A 16,983-nucleotide genomic window follows, 5' to 3' on the forward strand; every position below is an offset into this window, starting at 1 on the left:
TATCAAGACAAATGTCGGATGCACATTGGTTCTAAAGGACGTGCGACATGTACCTGATTTGCAGATGAACTTGATCTCGGGAATTGCTTTAGACCGAGATGGATACGAGAACTATTTTGCAAATCAAAAGTGGAGACTCACCAAGGGATCATTGGTGATTGCAAAGGGAGTTGCTCGTGGCACATTGTACAGGACAAATGTAAAAATATGCCAAAGTGAATTGAGCGCGGCACAAGATAAGATTTCTGCAGATTTGTGGCACAAAAGAATGGGTCATATGAGCGAGAAGGGATTACATATTCTTTCCAAGAAATCACTCATCTCTTATACCAAAAGTACAACGGTAAAACCTTGTGACTACTGTTTATTTAGTAAGCAACATATAGTCTTATTTCAGACATCGTCTGAAAGAAAATTGAATATGCTTGATTTGGTATATTCTGATGTTTGTGGTCCAATGGAAATTAAATCGATGGGCGGTAACAAATACTTTGTTACTTTTATTGATGATGCGTCACGAAAATTATGGGTTTATATTTTGAAAACCAAATATCGGGTGTTTCAAGTTTTCCAGAAGTTTCTTGCTCTGGTGGAAAGGGAGACATGCCAAAATCTAAAGCGTTTCCAAAGTGAAAATGGAGGTGAGTACACTTCAAGAGAATTTGAAGAGTATTGTTCAAGTTATGGGATCAGACATAAAAAGACAGTTCCTAGAACCCCACAGCACAATGGTGTAGCCGAGAGGATGAACCGCACCATTGTTGAGAAGGTGAGAAGCATGCTCAGAATGGCTAAACTACCTGAGTAATTCTGGGGTGAAGCAGTTCAGACAACCTGTTACCTAATCAATAAGATTTCATCAGTTCCATTGGAGTTTGACATCCCAAAGAGAGTTTGGACCAACAAGGAAGTGTCCTACTCACATCTAAAGGTGTTCGGTTGCAGAGCTTTTGCATATGTACCAAAGGAGCACAGAACAAAGTTGGATGATAAATTTGTTCTGTGCATATTCATCAGATATGGAGATGAAGAGTTCGGGTACAGATTGTGAGATCCTATAAAGAAGAAGGTCATTCGAAGCAGAGATGTAATCTTCCGAGAAAATAAAGTTGGAGTTGTAGATGATCAATCAGAGAAGATAAAGAATGGTATAATCCCTAACCTTGTTACTATTCCTTCTTATTCTAACTATCTCACAAGTGCAGAAAGTACGACCGACGAGGTTGCCGAGCAGGGGGAGAAACCTGGTGAGGTTATAGAGTAGGGAGAGCAACTTGATGATGATGTCGAGTAAGTGGAGCACCCCACTCAGGAAGAAGAAGAACCTCAACCTCTGAGGATATCAGATAGGCCAAGGGTAGAGTCATGTAGGTACCCTTCCACAGAGTATATCCTCATTAGTGTTGAAGGGGAGCCAGAGAGTCTTAAGAAGGTATTGTCCCATCCAGAAAAGAACCACTAGATTAAAGCCATGCAAAAAGAGATGGAATCTCTACAGAAAAATGGCACGTACAAGCTGATTGAACTTCCAAAGGGTAAAAGACCACTCAAATGCAAATAGGTCTTCAAACTCAAGAAAGATGGAAATGGCAAGCTGGTTAGATACAAAGTTCGATTGGTGGTAAAAGGCTTCGAGTAGAAGAAAGGTATTGATTTTGACAAAATTTTCTCACCTGTTGTCAAAATGACTTCTATTCGAACAATCTTGAGCTTAGCAGCTAGCCTAGATCTTGAAGTGGAGAATTTGGACGTGAAAACTGCATTTCTTCACGGAGATTTGGAAGAGGAAATCTATATGGAGCAGCCAAAAGGATTTGAAATAGCTGAAAGGAAATACATGGTGTGCAAACTGAATAAGAGTCTTTATGGGTTGAAGCATGCACCAAGGCAGTGGTACAAGAAGTTTGACTCATTCATGAAAAGTCAACCTTAGACAAAGACATATTATGATCCATGTGTATACTTCAAAAGCTTTTCTGACAACAACTTTATTATTTTTTTGTTGTATGTGGTTGGATTGTTAATTGTAGGAAAATACAAGGGGATGATCGCAAAGTTGAAGGGAGATTTGTCCAAGTCATTTGATATGAAGGACTTGGGCCCAGCACAACAAATTCTGGGTATGAAGATAGTTTGAACAAGCAGAAAGTTGTGGTTGTCTTAGGAGAAGTACATTGAACGTGTACTGGAACACTTGAACATGAAAAAAGCAAAGTCAGCTAGCATACCTCTTGCTAGTCATCTAAAGTTGAGCAAGAAGATGTGTCTTACAACAGTGGAGGAGAACATGGCTAGAGTTCCTTATTCTTCAGCAGTCGGAAGCTTGATGTATGCAATGGTATGCACCAGACCTGATATTGCTCATGCAGTTGGTGTTGTTAGCAGATTCCTTAAAAATCCTGGAAAGGAACATTGGGAAGCAGTCAAGTTGATACTCAGGTACCAAAATACAAATCGAAACCTGAATTTCAAGTTGAGTCCTTACTGTATCCCCAATAATTATTTTTAGATTAAATTTCGCTTGTGTTTTATTGGAGTGATTTGAATGAGTTGAATGAGAATCGGACTAGGTTTGAGAATTACGTATAATGAGCTTAGTTTGAAGATTATAAAGGTTAATGATGTGAATGGGAATGAAATTGCGTATCCAGATTTGTATTATAATGAATGGCTTGTGGTTAATGGGTTTCAGAGTGTGATTCCGTTTCTTGATGAGATGATGAAATGGGTGAGAATTTTAGGAAAGTTAGATAGTAATAATGCAATGAAATTTAATGTTTCTATGGGTTGTTACCCGGGTCAAAAAAGTTATATTAACCCTTACTTTATGTCATAGGATTGGATCTGGTAAATGGGTAGAAATAAGACCCATGTTTCATTTTTGGCTGACACGTGGCCCGGTAAAAACTTGTTATTAAATGAAAGGCCCACCAGTTATGCCGTTAGACGTGGGTATATTTTTGTTAATAAAATTAATATTGTGTGCTTTCTTGGACGGATAGATGGACGGAGGATACTTATAAACAGTAATGACTCGACCAGTCATTTTGAGTCTAGCGCATCTTTCGGAAGTTTGAGGCTTTGAGTAGCTTCACTTTATGTATTATGACTTGTACGCGAAGTTGGAATTGAATTTCGGGAAGTTCGGAGTTGATTCGGAAGGAAACCTCTTAATTCGGAAGCTTTAAGTTGGAAGAGTTGACCAAGGTTTGACTTTTGAGTAAACGACCTCGGAATCGGGATTTGAAGGTTCCAATAGGTTTGTATAATAATTTTAGACTTGGGCGTTTGTTCAAGTTGATTGTTGGGTGGCCCGAGAGTATTCCTGCGCTTATTGTGGAAAGTTTGCATTTTGAAGATTATTATAAATTCCTAAGTTTGATATGAAGTGGACTTTGGTGTTATCGATGTCCATTTGAGATTTCGAGCCTTGGAATAGGTTCGTATCGTGATTTATGACTTGTACGTAAAGTTTGGTTCCATTCTGGAATGTTTAAATATGATTAGGAAGCGTTCGTCGAAGTTTAAATGTTTGAAAGTTGAAAGAAGGATTTTGATCGTCGATTCATGATTTTGAGGTTATTCGTGGTGTTTCGAGCCTTTAGATATGTTTGGATAAGGTATTGGGACTAGTTCGTGTAATTGGACGGGGTCTCGGGGACCTCCGGTGTGTTTCGGACAAATTCTCTTTTTTTTGTCACTGCTGGTTTCTAGTGTGTTTGGTGTGCATCGCGATCGCGGAAGTAAGTATCCGATCGCGAAGGGTTAGCTGGGTTGGTGGAGGTTTTGTTCATCGTGATCGCGTAGAAGGGATTCTTCGCATTCGCATAGGCTGAGTCACGAATGCGATGGGTTGAGGATTCTTCGCATTCGCATAGGCTGAGTCACGAATGCGGTGGGTTAAGGAGGCAGGCCTGTTTGGAAGAGTTATTCTATGTGACCGCGGAAGGATTCACGCGATCGCGTAGGAGGAAAGTCGTTGAGGCTAAGTTAAGCCTTCGTGTTTGCATTGTTTTGCCGTATTCGCGGTTGGGCAGGCTATGCTTCACGATCGCAAGGAAGATCTTGCGTTCGCATAGAGCAATTTCCTAGGTGAGGCTGGTTGGCATCCGCGATCGCGAGGTATTTTCCGCGATCGCGAAGAAGGTCGGGCCCGGGCAATGCTGTTTTAATTCGGGATTTGACTCACTTTTCTCTCATTTTTCACTTGGGTGGCTAAATTTGGGGAGCTATTTTGAGGACATTTTATCAAGCAATATAAGGTAGGTGATTCCCACTTGTTGTAAGTTAAATACATGAGTTATATAAGGATTTAAACATGGACAATTGTAGAAATTGTGGGATTTTGGAAGAAAATCTAGAATTTGGTATTTTTGAATTTTGACCACGAAATTTGACATGGAATTTGGAATAAAGTATATATTTGAGTTCATGGTGTTATGGGTAGTAATTATCTTCGAAAATTTTCGGAATCTGGGCACGTGAGCCCGTGGGTTGACTTTATTGACTTTTCGAGCAGAGTTGAGAATTATTATAAATTGTTAAATTATGAGTATTGGAGTATATTTTTATTGATTGTACTTTATTTGATTAGTTTCGGATTGATGGGCATCGATTTGAGGTGCTAGAGAGGCGTTGGAGCCGGTTATGGAACTTCAGAGCGAGGTAAGTCTCCTATTCAATCTTGTGAGGGAGAATTTACCCTGCATGTGTCATATTTATTATGTGCTACATGTTGTGGGAGCTACGCATGAATGAGGTGACGAGTGTCCATGCGTATGCTAGAATTCCTGATTATGTTCGGGTAGATTTAGACTCACGCCATGCTTAAATTGTGCTATTTGAGTTATTCTTGCATGTTTAAATGCTTTAATTTACATTTAACCTGATACTAGACACGCGTAGAGTATCGGACTTGCTATTTTAGATACTTGACGAGCTACTTGATTAGTCGTAGAAATTGTACTTTCCTTACGGGTTTCTCCCGCGTTATGCATATTCATCGGAAAGTTTTTTTGAATTTAATAACTCACACATATATTCGTGAGTGGGGTCAAAGAACCGTAAAAGCTTTATATTCTTATGGGATCGGGTCGCTCGCCTCGGCAGTATCATGTATCACACTCTTATTTGATCGGGTCGTTTGATTCGGCAGGATATTGTAACACACTCTTATGGGATCGGTCCGTTCGCCTCAATAGTATCATGTATCACACGCTTATGGGATCAGGTCATTAGCCTCGGCAATATCATGTATTACACTCTTATGGGATCTGGTCATTCGACTTGGCAGGATTTGTAACATACTCTTATGGGATCGAGTCGTTCACCTCGGCAGTATTATGTATCACACTCTTATGGGATAGGGTCGTTCGCCTCGGAAATTTCATAAAATACTCTTATGGGATCGGGTCGCCCGCCTCGGCAGAATTGTTCATAATATTTTACAAGAAGCCAGTGCATCTGTGGGTTTTCCTGACTTGAGATGTGATGATCTATCTGGTAGGGACCATATTATATACTCCATTTGAGGAAGTAATCGATAATTGAGGACTTTATGTGTACTGTTTAGATGAGGATCGGAACATGTACTTATATTTGTTTTCACTGTTTAATTCCCATGCTTCATAATTGTCTACTATTTACTGTACTTGATTTATTAGACCACTAGTAAGTGTTGATGTCGACCCCTCGCCACTACTTATCCGGGGTTAGTCTAGATATTTATTGGGTATGCGTTGATTTTCATACTCATGCTACTCTTCTGCACTTATTGTGAATGTATATATTTTTTGTGGTCATTTGGTCGCAAAGGCGCAGCTATTATGGGAACTTTACGGTGATTTGCATCCCATGTTACAATCCGCAACGCACAGAGTGTCGTTCATATTCATTTATGTTATTCTACCTATTTTACATTCCAGACATATGTTGTATTGGTATTGTATTTCTTAGTAGTTTCTCATGCACTCGTGACACCGAATTTTGGAATATTCTAATTGATGTTAATGGTTTTGCTCCAATATTATCACTTTTTATTTTATATCTTACTAGCATTGTATGTATCCATGATTTTAAATGCGCAACTTTATTTATTTAATAAGAACTTGTGATTTTAAAAGTAATAAAATGAATAATTAATTAGATGATTCACCGTCGGTTTGCCTAACGGTAACATTGGGCGCCATCACGACCTATAGCGGGAATTGGGTCGTGAAAGCTTGGTATCAGAGCACTAGGTTCATTTAGTTCTCACATTTCATGAGCAAGTCTAGTATAGTCTTGCGGATTGGTACGGAGACATCTATACTTATCATCGAGAGGCTACATGGTTGGTAGGAGAGCTTCCCTTCCTTGATTCCTCATCGTGCGATTTGATTTTGTCAAAGTTTTATGCCTTTGATTCCTCCCTACCCATTCGTATGCGACGTCGGGCATTTGTTATTGGTTGAGCACCGACAAGTTGTGAAGATAGTACAAATGTGGTGCAATATGCTTTTTCCTAAGAATGCGGGGGAGACCAGTATCGTCACCTTGTGGAGGAGTATTCTATCATTTCATCCCAGTGTTGGTGTTGCCTACGGTTGAGATTCGATATCTCTGAATTTGGTGAAATTCTTGTTAATATTGTGGTGTCACCGTCCTTGATTGAACGCATTGAGGATCATAGGCATGTTGGTCTTCATTTGTTTGCCTTTGGGCACGGTGTTGAAAGATGGTACCTAAGAAGAAGTTATCAGAGATGGTTGTGTGTTGCGACTTCAGGATCGAATCGGCGTTTCCAGTGTTGATGGTTCGAGGGAGATGATACCTGGGTTGTTTTATGTACCTAGAAAGTTCGAATGTGACGAGAAGGGGCTTGATCGGAATGTAGGAAAATGTGAATATTTGATCATCATTTTGGGGATGTAGTATGGCCCTGAGTTTTACATATTGTTGGAACTTCGGGTAATGTTAATGGATGAAGGAATTCTTACGGTCGGCGGATGAGTGTGGACCCATGAAGATTAATTGATTCCATGATGGATGTAACTGTGGCAATGGCTTTAGAGGAGGTCGATATGAGGTTACACGTGTGGACTATCTCATGTGAGAAGGTTAGGGTTTGCATGACCCCTGATGAAGTTCCTATAAAGAGTTATGTCTTCTATTCAATAGGATGCATGTACTGCAATGTGAGTTTGGATCGCTTGAAGAAGATAGTACGGTTGTTAGGAGGACGAGTGTGCGACGATGGCTGATAATTCGGGATGTGTTATGATTAGTGCAACAAGAACTTATGAGAAAGTAGTTTGCTCACAGTAGCCCGATTCTATATTCTTAAGTTGAGAATACTCGGTCCTTCAGCACTCTCAGGCAAACAGACCTTCTTTCATGCAACTAAGGCCCTTTTAGATAGAGTAGCCTCACCCGTCCACAAGTAGCTTTTACAAGTTGTTTCAATTAGCTTAATAACCTTTTGAGGGAGTGAGAATAATTATGACCAATATGACTGCACCCTAAATAGTAAAACTCTAATTAGCTGCAGTCTTTCCGCATATGACAACTCCTAGCCATTCACAAATATGAATAACTTTTCCTCCTCTTCTTCGAAAGAAGGGTCATTTTATTTTTGTAGGCTAGTTGGATATATCGCCCTTTTTGTACTTCATTTGCGAGGTTGGTCCACACATATACAATATTTAGTCGTCATCATGAAAGTAGAATAATAGAAGTGAATTCCTTTCTACGATATTTAGGACTTGAATGAGACATTATCAAACGTCCAGCATTTGCTCATGCTTGGTACTAGTAGTTCTTATATTTGAATGTTATATACGCTTAAACTTTCCTTTTTTCTCTTTTTTTGCCAGGTCCAATATTATTTTAGAAGGTATTGATTTCTATGTAAAAGAAGATCCTCTTAATTTATGACTAATCTTACCTTCATTAATTACAATATTACGAACATAGTGCATTGGAGTCCTGAAGCACCACCACAAACTATTGCGTGTCTAATACTAGGGCATGCACCTTCTTATTATGTCAACAACTACCTCTGATATTCCCTTTAGGGTTTTCGTGAATCTAAGTTGCTTGATTGATTTACGTGAATTAATCACACCTTCATATTTTTATGTAAAGTACGTAAGTTTTATTTGCAAAGCATTATTCCAAAAACGCACTTTAAAATGTTCATACCTATCGATTTTAACTAGTTTTACTATGGATAACACATGATGTTCATATAAATCTATTATATGTGCCTCTCCATTTAACATTAGGTGGACCTCATCCAATAACTATCCTAACTCTACTATATCTTCTGCTTCATTTCTTTTGGAACAATCACAAAGACTTTATGAAGTCGGATCGAGTGATTGCTTCAATTTGAATATTTCTTTTAGGGTAAATTATTAGGTTTTGTAAGTATGTTGACGTTGACGTGTGCATAATTTTCAAGAGTGGGAGGAAAAATGATTGAGAAGATCGAAAAGTTAAAGAAGAAGGGGCTTTCTGTAAGACATGTGGCGTCAGTTAAGCATTTTATTCGTACATATATAGAATTATATGAGTAATGGATAGAACAACTATGGAAAGCTCCCCTTTAGATTTGATTTTTATGTATGATTCCATTTGTTACCAATTGTGAGTTAGCTTTTGGTAACTTAATACCCTTTAGAAATTTAGAGCTCCTTCTATTCTAAACTAATCATGACTCTTATGTCCTTATTGTTCTCAAAAATCAAATGACATTAATCTAAGATATACAAGGTTTGGGGTTGTCTACTAATTAGTTTTCTCCTTGCCGTGAATTCTTCTCTACAAACTCATAATCACTCCACTTTTTTATAAGCTTTTCTTCCAATGCAGCCACGAGTAGTACTCTTTCATCCTTTGGTTACTTCTCTTTCTTTTAGAAAAAATTTTAAAATATGATAGAGTGAATTCAAGATTCATGGGTGAAGGATAATTGCATGGTGGTAATGGAGGAGTAAAGTGAAAATAAAAATTAAAACTTGTGTTTATTATCACACGAGCTTTGGATCAATATCTTGGATAAAGAGTATGATCATGAGATCTGATAAGAGAACTTAATTAAATAGAAAATAAAAAATAGGAATTCAATAGAGGGTAATCACCTTCACGTGAGATGTATGGCTCACATCATGAATCTTGTGGTCCAGGATGGTTTAAAAGAATCTTCAGTGTCTATTGAACGTGTTAGGCATGCAGTGAGATATGTTAGGCAGTCTCCTACGAGGTTGAAGAGGTTTCAAGAATGTTTTGATGATGAACAACTCAATTGTAAAAAAACTTTGTGCTTGGATGTTCCAACTAGGTGGAATTCCACCTACTTGATGTTGCGTAGGGCTGTTGAATTTGAAAGTGCATTTTCACATTATGCATCTAGTGAAATTGGCCTAAGACATTATCTTGAGCATTCTTATATTGAAGTTGGAATTCCTACAGGTGAACTTTTGAGTAGTGATTGGGAGAATGTAAAAAGAATTACAAAGTTTCTTGAAATCTTCTATCTTCTTACTTTGAAAATATCTGGATCACGTTATGTTACATCAAATATTTATTTTCTTGAAATTTGTGCGGTTGCTGTTTATTTTGCAATTGATAGCAAATGAAGATACAGTTTTAAGTGAAATGGCAAAGAAGATGAAGGAAAAATTTAATAAGTATTGGGGTAATCCAGGGAAAATGAACAAGATAATTTTCATCTAATGTATTTTGGATCCACGTTACAAGCTCGAATCAGTTGGTTATGCACTTGTAAAGTTGTTTGGTGAAGATCCGGGGGCAACTATACAAGCAGAAGTGAAGAAGTACATGACTTCATTATTTTGTGAGTATGTAAAATCCGGCTCAAAAGGTGTCATGCTTGATTTATCTTCAGATTGTTCTTCATTGGACACTTCTACTTCCGGGCTTTCTGACAGTCAAGTAAGCACCCAAAATACAGGACTTTTGGAATTACTAATGCAAGATATAAAAAAATATAAAAGTAGGAGTGGAGGTGTGGATACTAAAATAGAGTTAGATAAATATTTTGGTGAAGAAACTGAGGATGACACTAAAGAATTTGATGTTCTTCTCTGGTGGAAATTGAACTCAGCTAGATTTTCTATTCTTGCGGAGATGGCTCGTGATGTATTAGCGGTTCCGGTTTCAAGCGTGGCATCCGAATGTGCGTTTAGTACGGGAGAATGTCTTCTTGATTCATTTAGGAGTTCATTAACTTCTAAATTGGTGCAAGATCTAGTGTGTCTTCAAGATTGGCTTCGAAGTAAAAAATTAAAATAACTTGTTAGTGTTGAGGAAGATATTGATAAAATCGAGCAGCTTGAACAAGGTAATAATATTGTTACTATATTTGTTGTATATAAGTATTATGGATATGCTTATATTTATCACACGACTCATTATTTTAATTTTTTTTCTTCAGATTTAACCAGCGATGGAAAAGACCCTTCCGTAATTGACGTGTAGTGTTAATATATCTGGTAAGAATTCGAATTGTAATACAATGTTAATTAATATGTTAATATAATAACAACAAACATGAATTTTTAGATCAACAGTTTATATAATTATACTAATTAGCTCAAATTTTAAGGTGTATCTGCAAACTCGTTGATCTCATTTTGTAAAGTCTTGTGCCCTCAAGCTGTCATATTTCAAGCCTGCTACCATCTGAGTTATATAGTGCTAGGTTGTTGGATGTTAGCAGTTTGTTATTTCTTGAATGCTATTAATAATGCAAATGGTTCTACCATTGCAGAGTGATTCCAAAGACTCTTAGGTTGTTGTTTGAACTTTGAAGCTGCAGAAATTGAAGCATTGTAAGGAGTTAGTTGCAGTAGTTGTATTTTTTGGATGTCTCTAATTGTTATAGATTTTATGTCTAAATTTCCATTTTATCTCTAGTTGTATTCTGGACTCATTTTGACAGGTGTAATTAGCTAATTGCCATGTTAGGAAGTGTTAAGTGTTAATAGAATCTTCATTCATCATTATTATAAAACAGTTAAGATTTCAAGTGGTTACTATATATGGATAGTAAATTAGTGATTAATAAGCATGTGTAAATATGTGTATAAAGTTTTGTACTCTTTGTTATTTCAGTGTATGGATTAATCACGTACTGGCAAATAGTGATTTAAGCATGTGTAAATTAAATATCTTTACAGCTTTGCCTTTAGATATTTTTTATCTAGATCTTTACATATTAAATTAGTATTGATGTGATCTTTATGAAAATGGTATGTGCGTCATGTGCAATTGCATCCTTATGCACCGGGCTGTCCTTTATTCTTGGTAGTGTAAGTAATATTCACACTATCTATGTATCTTAATACGTTGTAGTCATAGGCGCAGTCAGAATTTAAAGCTTGTAGAATCGAGGTTCTAATCATTTTAAACTAGTATATTCTAAATTAATAGTAATTAATACATATTCAATGAATTTTTATGACAAATAAAAAATTTGGACCAAAACTACTGGATCGGACCAACCCGTTACTGATAGACTAGCTCGGCCCCTGGTTGTAGTAAGACGTGTTATTCGTCTTGTTTCATTTTACTAAGTTCACCTATTATGAAAAGTTGGTTCTGAGTAGTTACCTGCATAGGTTTATTCAGATGTTGGTAGATCTTTTTCTTATTCTATTTGTTAGAGGCAGAGCTAACAGAAGCATTTATCAAGCCCGACTTCTTAGGCATGCATCAGTATTTTGCCCGTAACAGTTTAATTTCTGTACACCGATAACAATACCAGGTAATCTAATAAGTGGGGTCTGGAGAGGGTAGTGTGTACACACACCTTAATTTTCACATTGTTAGATTATTTAAAAGATAACTACAAGTAACCCTTTTGTAAAAAGAGGATATGTAATCGAGAAAATAAAGAAAATTACCTCCAATGATATGTTAAAATACAACAACCTAGTATAATTCCACTAGTGGGGTCTGGGAAGGGTAGTTTGTACGCAGACCTTACCCCTACCCTATGGGTAGAGAGGCTGTTTCCGATAGACCCTCGACTCCCTCCCTCCAAGAACTCCCCACCTTGCTCTTGGGGTGACTCGAACTCACAACCTCATGGCACAGGATCGTGCTTGAAAAACCTGGGAAAGGATAAAGGCTGGCCTGCAGGAAGGGGAACTGCAGGCGCCGCGCGGGCAATTCGATGCAGCTGGCTAGCATAAGGAAATGAGCCTGTAACACGTGGTATCAGAGCCGATTAAGGCCATACTATGCCATGACACAATGTCAAGGCAAAAGTTAAGATGGCAAGTGCATTTTGGATGTCATTACAGAGATCATGTCAAAGCAGAGATTGATGTTCATATGCCACCAGAGATCGAGAACCCGATACTGCTGGTCGAAAAAAGTCTATGGTGCTACTGAATGTGGTGATATGCCAATGAGTCGGATGGTCAAGAGAAGGCCATGTTTGCCAGGTCGAGCAACCATATTGCAAAGAGTGCGAGCCATGGACTATAAACATTCGGCATGATCATAGTGGAGATCTTGCCAAGGATGCGTGCAACGCATCAGTTGAGTGTGTTTCCTATGGGATAGATTTGTGAGATGCCTGAGGTCATTGCCAAGGTGAGGAGACGGATTCGAAGGAAATAGCGAAGCTTCAGAATTGGGTGGATTTCCAAGTTGGAAGATGTCATCATTCTAGAAGAGGTACGCCGAAAGATCGGGGACCGTTGAGAGTCCAAGTGTGAGGCACAACCGGACCGGGAAGGCATGCTAGCAGGACCAAGAGATTACCTGTCTATAAGGCGAGTATTGAAGTACCACCGGGAACATAGGGTACTTGATGAGGAAGTGACAGTTGGAAAACAAAGAGCTTTGTTCGGGAATGCGGCAATACTATGACTTTAAGAATGTAGTACTCACCAAGAGACAGTCCCAAGAGCTGGCCGAAAACTCAACTCTGCATGTGATAGACAAGTAATTCTCAGCTACTCCTTTCCCAGTTTTCTACACCTTATCGCTCTTATTTTGAACTTTCTTCATCTTAAAGTAACAAAAGAGCCAAACAACAATTTTTTTCAAACTAACAAACAGATAGAACTCTAAGCAAATTTACTAATCAAAAACAATTTATAAGTTAAGACCACATAAACCCCTTGTCAAAACCAACGCCAAATACATCTTATGATACTAAAAAATATAGAGCTCTAAGTAAAGCCACCAATCAAAACAATTCGTAACTCAAGACTAATATATGGAAGTCAATAGCAGTATCCAAAGTCTAAAACTTTTTCTGTTTGAGGGACAAACCTTTAATTTCTGGGAAACTTGCTTGATTTTGTCACTCAAGTAATAACTTCCATCACAAATGGAAACAAATTCAAGCACACTTACACAGTTATAACCAAGAGGTTCTAAAATAGGTAAAGCCAAATATCCCCCAATCCCACAATCTTGAGCAAAATCCCTCAAAGGGTATTCATTTTTGGTGTAAAACTTCACATATGGACAAAATTCAAGAACCCCGTTTCTAAAAACTCTGCCAAGAGGACCAATATCAACACTGTACTTGTACTCACGGGTTCGAGCCGTGAAAACAGGCTCTTGCAGAAATACAGGTAAGGCTGCGTACAATAGATACCCTTTACTTGTACTCTTCACAGTGTTTTCTATTCTTAGGTCACTAATACCAAAAGGCTGATCTTTAACAGCCAGAAAACACTTCCCTTGAGTTATTATAGGAGCCCAAAACTGCAATAAAGTTGGAATTGAAATAAAATCTAATAGATGAAGAAAAGATTTGATCTTTTCTTTGAGAAGATCATCAGCTCCATGGCTCCAGAAAATCTTCAAATGGGCAATTGAATCTCTGTCTTTTGAAGAAAGAATCAACCCCTTTTGCACATATTTCAAGAAATAGGACGTGGAAATGTACTTTGAAGCATCATCAGCTTCAACTGCAGCCATATTGTTGGGATTTTAAGCTTGTGTAGCTTAAAGAGGGTGAATGAGAAATGGAGAAAAAATGAAATATTTGAGTTTCCCTTGAGAAAGGGACATTGTCCCATATCGGAGGAAGAAAAGGCTTTTGATGGGTATATATATAATTGCTCTTCTTCTAGCTCTTAAAGAGTTAAGAAAAAGGCAAGCCTCGTGCCGTCGTCTTCGTCGCTCGCTCGGCTCGGCTTCGGCTTCGGCTTCGGCCCGGTTCGGTCAGGCCCGTTTTCTTTCCCGAATTATTTTAAATATATTTTTTCCCTCAATATTTCAAACACCCTTTTTTCCAACAGCCATGGCTGTTTCTGAAAGGTTGCAAATCTTTTCAGAAACAATGCCAGCAACTCTATAAATAGAGTTTGAATCCCAAAATCTTTCCTTACGAAATTTTCTGAGCTTCTTCTTCTTCTTCTTCTGCACAATATTTTCCAGTGTGTTTTACGACCATTGAGTGGTTCACAGTTCATCAGAGTTTTTGGTACCAATACACTGGTGAGTTAAATCGTTCTATCCTGGGATGATATATTCCAGCACCTCGGGTACTTGAGGGGAATAATTTTCTTAAGGACATACTGTGTATTCAGTGGGCTCGATTTATTCCTATACTATTTTTTCTAGAATTTATTTCGTTAAACAAGTATTACTAACTTTTTGGTTTGTTTTTCCAGAAAGTTTAATTGTTTATTACAGCAATACAAAATTATAACATTCTTAAGGAAATTATTTTATTATATTCTGTATTTTGTTTGTGGAGATTAAAACCTGTGTGATTTTCTACTCCTTCTGAATTTTACTATTCTGATTTGAAGATATAAAAACTTCATCAGAGTATTGAAATTCGTAAAACGATTTGAAGAACATAAAAACTTCATCATTTTTCTGTGAAACAGTATATAAAAACTTCGGTTTTATTTATTATACATACTGTTTTTGTTAATAACAGTATTGTTTATTGTTCTGATTTTTCCATTAATTGAACTCTTCTGTTGTTTACAGTGAGAAATGACAATTGATAACGGAAATTCTTCTACGACTATTGCGGCAACGACGATAGCCTCGTCAAGCCGGACTGCTGTTCCACTGGCAGAGAAACCGGGGAAATTTTCCGGAGCCAACTTCAAAGGATGGCAGCAAAGGGTGTTTTTCTGGCTTACCACACTTGGTATGCAGAAATTTACTAGTGAAGAACCTCCAATGCCTGCTGCGGACATGCCGGACAACGAGAAATTCATGATTATTGAGGCGTGGAAGCAGGAAGATTTTCTTTGCAAAGGCTATATCTTAAGCGCTTTAGAGGATGACTTGTACAATGTGTACAGTGCGATGAATACTTCGAAAGAATTATGGGACGCACTTGAGAAGAAGTACAAGACTGAAGATGCATGCTTGAAGAAGCTCGTGGTTGCCAAATGTCTAGACTATAAAATGATAGGCAGTAAAACTGTTGGAACCCAAGTTCAGGACCTTCAACTTATTTTTCATGACCTTATTGCTAAAGGTATGGTCGTGAATGAAGCATTTCAAGTGGCTGCAATGATTGAAAAATTGCCTCATTCGTGGAGAGATTTCAAGAACTATCTTAAGCACAAGCGCAAAGAAATGAAGTTGGAAGATCTTGTGATTCGTCTTAAGATTGAGGAAGACAACAAAACAGCCGAGAAGAAGTCTCGTGGAAACTCAACGATCATGGAAGCTAATATCGTTGAGGAGACTGCTCCAAAAAGTAAGAAGAGAAAGAGGTCTTCTAGACAGACTAAGGAGCAAAACAAAAAGAAATTCAAGGGCAGCTGCTATAATTGTGGAAAAACCGGTCACAAAGTCCCTGATTGTCGTCTCCCGAAAAAGTATAAGAAGAAGGGACAGGCCAACATAGTGGAGAAGAAAGATGGCATTGATGATTTGTGTGCAATGCTTTCGGAATGCAACCTAGTTGGAAATCCGAAGGAGTGGTGGATTGACTCTGGAGCCACTCGACATGTTTATGCTGTCAAGGAAGCATTTGCGACTTACTCTACTGCTGGTCCCGAAGAAGAGCTTTTCATGGGAAATACTGCAACAGCCAAGATTGAAGGTTATGAGAAGATATTCTTGAAGATGACGTCCGGCAAGGTGTTAACGCTCAACAACGTTCTTCATGTTCCTACTATTAGGAAGAATTTAGTTTCTACTTCTTTGCTTGTTAAGAATGGATTCAAATGTGTATTTGTTTCTGATAAAGTTGTTGTAAGCAAGAATGAAATGTATGTTGGAAAGGGCTACCTCACAGAGGGCCTCTTCAAACTAAATGTAATGGTTGTTGACAGTATGAATAAAATTGCAGCTTCTTCTTATTTATTGGAGTCAAATGATTTATGGCATATTCGTTTAGGACATGTCAATTACAAAACCTTGCGGAAGTTAATTAATATAGAAGTGTTGCCTAAATTAGAGTGTAATAAATCAAAATGTCAAATATGTGTTGAGTCTAAGTTTGTAAAACATCCTTATAAGTTTATTGAATGGAATTCAAATCCTTTAGACTTAATTCATACTGACATTTGTGATATGAAGTTGACACCATCTCGAGGTGGGAAAAAGTATTTTATTACTTTTATTGACGACTGCACTCGATATTGCTATGTTTATTTGCTTAATAGTAAGGATGAAGCAATTAAAGCATTTAAGCAATACAAGAATGAAGTGGAGAATCAATTGAATAAAAAGATCAAAATGATTAGAAGTGATAGGGGTGGAGAATATGAATTTCCATTTGCAGAAATATGTTCGTAATATGGAATTATCCATCAAACTACTGCACCTTACACACCTCAATCCAATGGAATTGCGGAAAGAAAAAATCGGACATTAAAGGAAATGTTGAATTCTTTATTAATAAGTTCCGGATTACCGTAGAGTTTGTGGGGAGAAGCTATCCTTACAGCTAACCGAATACTCAACAGAGTACCCCACAGCAAAACGCAATCTATTCCATATGAAAAATGGAAAGGAAGAAAACCCAACTTG

This window comes from Nicotiana tomentosiformis, unplaced genomic scaffold (assembly GCF_000390325.3).
Source record: "Nicotiana tomentosiformis unplaced genomic scaffold, ASM39032v3 Un00114, whole genome shotgun sequence".
Taxonomy (NCBI): domain Eukaryota; kingdom Viridiplantae; phylum Streptophyta; class Magnoliopsida; order Solanales; family Solanaceae; genus Nicotiana; species Nicotiana tomentosiformis.